Below are 7,126 nucleotides of genomic sequence, written 5' to 3' on the forward strand. Positions count from 1 at the left end.
TGTCCACCTTTCTTCTTCTTCAAAACAACACTTCCCATCACAAAACGTAGATTTGCTTTCACTAACAGTAGATAAATGCACATCAAACTGGACATCACACACTCTTCACACTCTACAGATAGAGCCAGTCACAACTGAAGTTTACACTCCAATGCAATTGCTTTCGTTTACTTTCAGTAATACTATAGATAATTCTGCATCAAAAGAAACAATCGACATGTGTAAAAATTTAATCATCAACTCAAGATGCCCACTCAATAAATTAGACATTGATGAATTGGAAAATTCAGATACTTTTGAGTGTTTTAGATTGCTGATGGATAAAACTTTAAATGGACAGTGGTCCCATAAAGTTGATTTGTGGAATATTTCACCAAACACATATGCAGATAAGCTAGACAAACTCCAAACAAGAATTTGCAAAAAGTAATTTCAATATTCCAGTTAAATATATATATTTTTTAAACTTAATTATACCATTGTTATACCAAAAATAAAAAATGTAATATATTAAAAAAATAAATAAAAAAAATGTAAATCTTAAAAACAGAAAAATTGTAAAAAAATGAATATATAGATATATGTTTATGACCAAACAAATAGTAATAAAAACTAAACTAAAAGTTTGTTATTATATGCTCTTACAAATTTGTCCTTAAATTTATTTGGAAACATTTAACCAGGCATGTGCTGGGAAATAAACATCTTTATTTCTTATGCAGCAAAAATACTGCAATCTGATTGGTTGACTACCCCGGTGTAAATAACACCCCACCCTTGTTCACCACGGGATAAATAAAAAATTTACTAAAATTAAATTTTGCCAAAAATTAAAAAAAAAAAAATTTTGCCAAAATAAAGAAATTTTTTTTTTTAAATAATAATAAGAAAATGCTTAAAAAGATTAAAAAAAAAAAAAAACTCAAAAAAACCTTTTTTTTTTTTAAACAATATTAAAAATTATTTTTTTTGGGAAAACTCAAAAGAACACAAAAATTTTCTGAATTTTTCCAAAATGAAAGCAAAAAAGTATTTGACAATGTGCAGCAACATGGACATTGAAAAAAATATTACGCTTGAAATTTGTCATTACCATTTTTACATCCTGGTTTCAAAATGAGTAAAGGAATTGTTCATAAGAAATAAATTCGTTATCTTGATGTAATCAGGGATGTACGGAATTTTACACCGTTGTTGAAAATTCATACACCCATTCGGCTGCGCCTCAGGGTGTATGAATTTTCAACAACGGTGTAAAATTCTGTACACCCCTGATTACACCAAGATAACTAATAGTATTTTGATGGTTGTTTGTAATGAAAGAAGAAGATATATAGTTTTCATAAAAATTCAGTGTCCCAAAGCCCAAAAATTATGATATTTTAAAAGCCTGTTTTTTTTTCGATGATGCCTCTCCCTGACCCTTTAGCAATGTTTAGTATTCTGGTAATGTGATACTATATTATTTGAATCTTATGCTATCAGAAATGAGTTTCAGTTAGAATTTTTTGTATGAATGACATAATGTAATCCTTTAATTTATTTTCAAGAAAAGAGATGCCAATTAAAAAAAAAATACTAGTATTTTTCATTACAGGCATCATGAGCATTCGTCTCAGAAAAAAAATGTTCTATATATAAAGGTCTGTATAGGAAAAAAAATATTCTGAGACGTCAGTGCCTGTGATTTTCATGTCTGAATGAAATTTTTTGGAAATTACACTTTATTATATTATAATAAATAATTATACTACTTTTATATTTAGGGATGCCAAATAGATGCATTTAATAAATGGATTCATAGTAACTTTGTTGCAATTTGGAAGAAATTAACCCTTTTTTACCTTTGAATAGAAAAAATGCACACCTACAAGAGATACAATAAATGTCCTCATATTGGAATTTGTATTGCTTGGTTATATTGTTATTGATATTTTACTACAATTTGTTCACCATGCTCACTATAGACACTGGAGTTCCTAATGTGTCACACATTTTTTTAAATTTCAATATTTGGTAAGAAATTTAGCAACATGAGAAAGGAATAACCAAGTTAACAATCAGTGGCAGATCCAGAAATTTGTATATATATATAGAGGATCCCACTGACTACCTAAGATTGATCCCGCTCTTATCATGCTTCAGTGATTCCTTAAATAATCAGAAAAATTTATCATATAAAAAGGGGGCCTGATTTTATTGATTTTTGTTTACTATTTTTGTTGTGGCTGCCATTAACAGCAAAAGTAGACGAGACACTGGGTTATGGGGAACCCTTACAAATTATTTGCTGTTTTGGCTTTAAATTGTCATATATAAAGAGTTATTTGGAACAAGGTAATGTAATATATGCTTGTCATGTAGGATAAATAAAAATATATTTTTCATTTCAGATTTCAAGTACATGGAGAGTTATTTGCACAACAGCTAATATTAATGAACAAGGCGAAAAATAAAACTTCACTCACAAAATCAATGTATGGAAAGCTGTTTGAACATTTTGCTGGTTTATTTGGGTTGACATGCATGTAAGTTATTCAATATGAAACAAAGAACTTCTAGGAAAAGGAAAGATAGCACAAAACATTTTGGAGAGATCCCAACATTCATGGTCAGATTGAATTTCTATACCCTTTATCCTGTAAGGAACAAATACTGTAATATTACTTTAAGTGGAAATAGTATTCAAAACATTTTCTTCCATTTTGAACAATATTTAAAAAGAACTTTTCCATGAAAGTATAATTTTTTTTTATGAAATTCCAGGTTGATTAAATAAGCAAGGTTAATTATTCTACAGCCTCTTTACATCATTTAGTGACATCAGTGAAATTAAAATGACAAAAAAAGCAGGAGGATATAGTACAAGCCACTAATTAAATATTAACAATGTTTTCTTTCAGAAATGGTCCTAGTTCCTGTGGAGTACAAATTGGTGATAATATAACAACATCAAGCCCAGATATTATTTTTCCAGATCTGGTCAACTCAGATGAGAACAATGCGAACATGAATGTTATTGCAGTGTGTCAGGTAACCTTATGCAAATATATCAGTCAAGTAACTTGAATATTAGACAGAAAGGAAATAAAAAAAATGCAAAAGCTAAAAATGAAAGAGCACTGTACATGAACAGGACAAGTCAATCTCAATGTGATTGTGGAATATTTGAAGTTATTTTCGTGAAACATTTATAAAAAGTAATGCAGTGGGCAATACAAACTCTATGGTTATTTGTTTTATTTTTTTCACAATTATTATACCAACTCCAGACAATTTAGAGCTTGACATATAATCCATGTCTTTTGTTGAAGTCTGTATTTTTGCTTCTAGATATATTTTGCTCAGTAACTGAGTGATACAAGTAGTTCTCAACTACTGTATAACTAGTCTTGCAACACTAAGGACATGAGGGCTTGACGGCCACAAAAGATTAGATAGTACTGAAAATGGCATTCAACGCCAATCAATAAAAAAAAATTGTTTTTGTGACATTAGGTTGTTGTCTCATTGACATATACCTCACATGTAACATTTTTCTCTTTTTTATTCATAAATTATCAAAACTGGAGAGGTAAGCATATCTTACCTTACATCAAGGTACAAGTTTTATAGTCAGTATTGAAATGACTTACTTGAATTCTTTTTATTGGTGTCAATTTTCATGGAATAAGAAGAAAATTTCATGGCTTTTAAAAAGCATCATTACAAGCCTATAGAAATCATTTTTAACTTCATGGTTCACCTGTTCCAATCTTATCAATTTATAATTATGAATATTATGATTTTAACTACATATTACACATGGATTTGAATATGAACATGATGAAGCAGTGATATCATTCTTGCAGTTTATAGATAACTGTGAATTAAAAAAAAATATTTCATTGTTGATGAGTTTGATATTCAAAGTGCCTTTAAATATAAGATTGTTTCTATTATTATTAATTTATATATTATTTAGATTCTTATGATTACATTTTGTAGCTATGTAAAAAGTTAAGGAAAAAATTCTTTGAGTTATCTCCCCTTTATCAATATTTCAAAAGTTTTATATGTTGTTTTTTTTTAAATGTTTTTATTTGAAGTTCTTCAGTCTCTGTATTATTGTGTTTGAATTTGTGTTTGATTGACCCATATGGGTGTATTTTGCAAAAAACTGACTGTGCAAGGGCTGTTTAGTCAGTCAAGGTCGTTGAAAACTTCGTGAAATAAGTGCGATAAAACTGGAAGCCTTGTTTAGGGTGAATTACATGATCTCTGCTTGTTTGGGAACTCTTGCATATTTGCGAATTGCAAATTATTAGTATCACTGAATTATTCGACCGTGTTACCATACAAGGCTTATGCTTACATTTAGAAATGTTATAATATCAAATTCTTTTATTATTTAGGTAACTGATTATTTTCCAACTGCACTTGTTAGTAATGATGTTGCAAAGTCTGTAAATTGTGGCTGTAAAAAGAAAAAGTCAGAAATACTTGTAAAACATTTAAATGACAATCTGATTGGTCAACATGGAGGAGACTTATTAGTACATAAACCTCTATCAAGGAACAATGGAAGTCTGGGAATTATTGTTCAGAAAACATTTGTAAGTAAAATGTATACATACCTGCCAACTTTTCAAAATGCCCATAAGGGGTTTTGTGTACAAGATGACTGTCATATTTATAAAATAATGTCAAGGGGGCCTGCAAATGTATTTTAATGTTGTTTTTTGCTTCTTCATACTTTTATAAGTCTATAGTCATTGTAAAATTAATTGTTTTGTTTAAATTGTGGACAAAATTGCTCTTTCAAAATTTTAATTTAGGAGCCTCCATGGGGGAAATCCGCCGCTAACAGTTGGCAGGTATGTGTATGTTCCGGACCATTTGAGTATTTGGACCATACGCGTATGGTCATGGCCATATGGGTATATACACATATGGTCCGACCGTACGCGTATGGTTGGGGTAATTAACACTCTGTTACAGTTTACTTTAAATACGTCTCAACTCTTCATATGGTATAACTGTTCATTAAAAAGACGCTATCATATAGGTAATTTTATATTGATTTAAATATAATCATAACAAAAAGTAGCATATTAATCTATTGCAATAAAAATTCATAATATCTAATAAAATTTGTAGATTCAGCTAACTAAGTCCTTATATTTGTATAGAGTAACATTCGTTTATAGTGGAACATTGTTTTAATGTTGATTAAGCTACAATTAAAAATTGCTAGCCGGTCCCTCTCTGTGATTACCATTAGATAACGCTGGTTCATTTGCCAATCAATCGATCATCAAGAGCAGATGGATAATTCGTATTTTGTTCATAGTCTTTTTCAAAAATGATGAACGGTTCTTTTATATTGGTATGTAATCATTTTAAACGTTTCAAATTTATGAAATTATATTCGTACATCAATGTTTTTGATACATCAATAACAAAAATTGAAATATATTGAATTGATACATTTTGTAATTATTCAAAATTATATCAGAAACGTAAACTTAATTATAAAATAATGAACCTGTTAAGGGGAGAGAATACTCGCATAACTTTTTCGAATTGGCACATAATACAACGGAATGTCACTCTTGCATACACATGGCACATCAATAGAATAAATTAACTGTGCAATCGTCCTCCACCTTCAATGATGATTCTAAATGATAAATATAACCAAAAGTTGTTAATCTATAGATAGTGAAGACTAATGAAAGCTAACCCACTGTAAAAATATTTCTTTACAATTTTTTAAAACTTCCTCAGAAAAATGCTCGAGCCACTTGACTTTTAAAGCTCAAAATTAACGTTTTAAAAAAAGATTATTCACTTCTCAAAGTGTAAGACGCAATAAAAATCGTATGCTTGCACCATCCTACCGAAATACGGATTTAATTAAGTCCTGAACATTTTGACATTTCCTCGTATATTTATATCAAAACGGGTTTTAACCAAATCACAAGTACGTGCTAAGATCCGACTAAATACCTATTTCTCGATATGGTCAGGTAAAGTTGCTACAAAAAGATTAGCTAAAAAAAATTAGAAGTTTAAATAGTTGATTGTATTTACTTGTCAAAACTATAATAAACACATTTTATACCAATGGTCATTGCCGATGGTTATTACCGATTTGTTATAACGAGTGAATGGCAATATATCACTTAAAAAAATATTTCCAAAAATTTCTTAATGAACTGCTACACAATAGGTCAATTAAAAGTAACACATTTTATTTAAGTTGTCTTGTGAGTATGGTGTATTGCAGTCGTGTTACGATATTTGAGATCTAGAGCTTCTTAAAACATCGTAGATATATCGGAATGGCCCAAGACCTCGGTATCACTGTACGCAGTTGCAAAAAGGCTAACTTTTCATTTGCAAACAAAAGATGTAAATGAAAAGGATCTTGCACAACAAGGACTAGTAAATGCAAAAAAGCTATGATACCGTGTGGAAGTAACTGTCACCTCAAGCCTACATGCAAGAATGTAATTAGCGATGAAAACTAACTAGGGTATCAACATTTAATTTTTCCGTAGTCTTTGAATTATAAAATTAATACATTGTCATGAAACCATCATTGCTTGAAAAAAATACTTATATGGTCCAAATACTCATACGGTCCGGCCCGTTAATAACGAAACGAGTATTATACTCATATGGTCCGACCATATGAGTATACGCATATGGTCATGACCATACGCGTATGGTCCAAATACTCATATGGTCCGGAACATGTATATGATATTTATATATAGTGTAAGTTTTAGTAAAACTTGTCTTAAAGCTTCCTGCGTGTATGTCCTCTGCAGTTCATTAACCTTTTCATATGTTGTTTTCTTTGAAACCACTTTTTAAATTAGTCCATGCAAACCAAACTTTGTCACACTAATTCTTGGGGAATCTTAATGGCTGAACTTGGGAAATATTTAAAACATGCAGAATAAAGTACACGTTTAATCATCATCTTTTTCCCGGGGTCTCAAAGGAGAAACAAAAGATGCTTAGAGGCATAATGCCGACTTTGAATTATTAGAGAGATTTATATCTTGGCAACTCTGCATACAAAAATTTCAAGAATCTCAATTTTTGTTCATGTATATGGTATTTATCCATGACA

The sequence above is a fragment of the Mytilus galloprovincialis genome, chromosome 3 (genome assembly GCF_965363235.1).
Source record: "Mytilus galloprovincialis chromosome 3, xbMytGall1.hap1.1, whole genome shotgun sequence".
Lineage (NCBI taxonomy): Eukaryota > Metazoa > Mollusca > Bivalvia > Mytilida > Mytilidae > Mytilus > Mytilus galloprovincialis.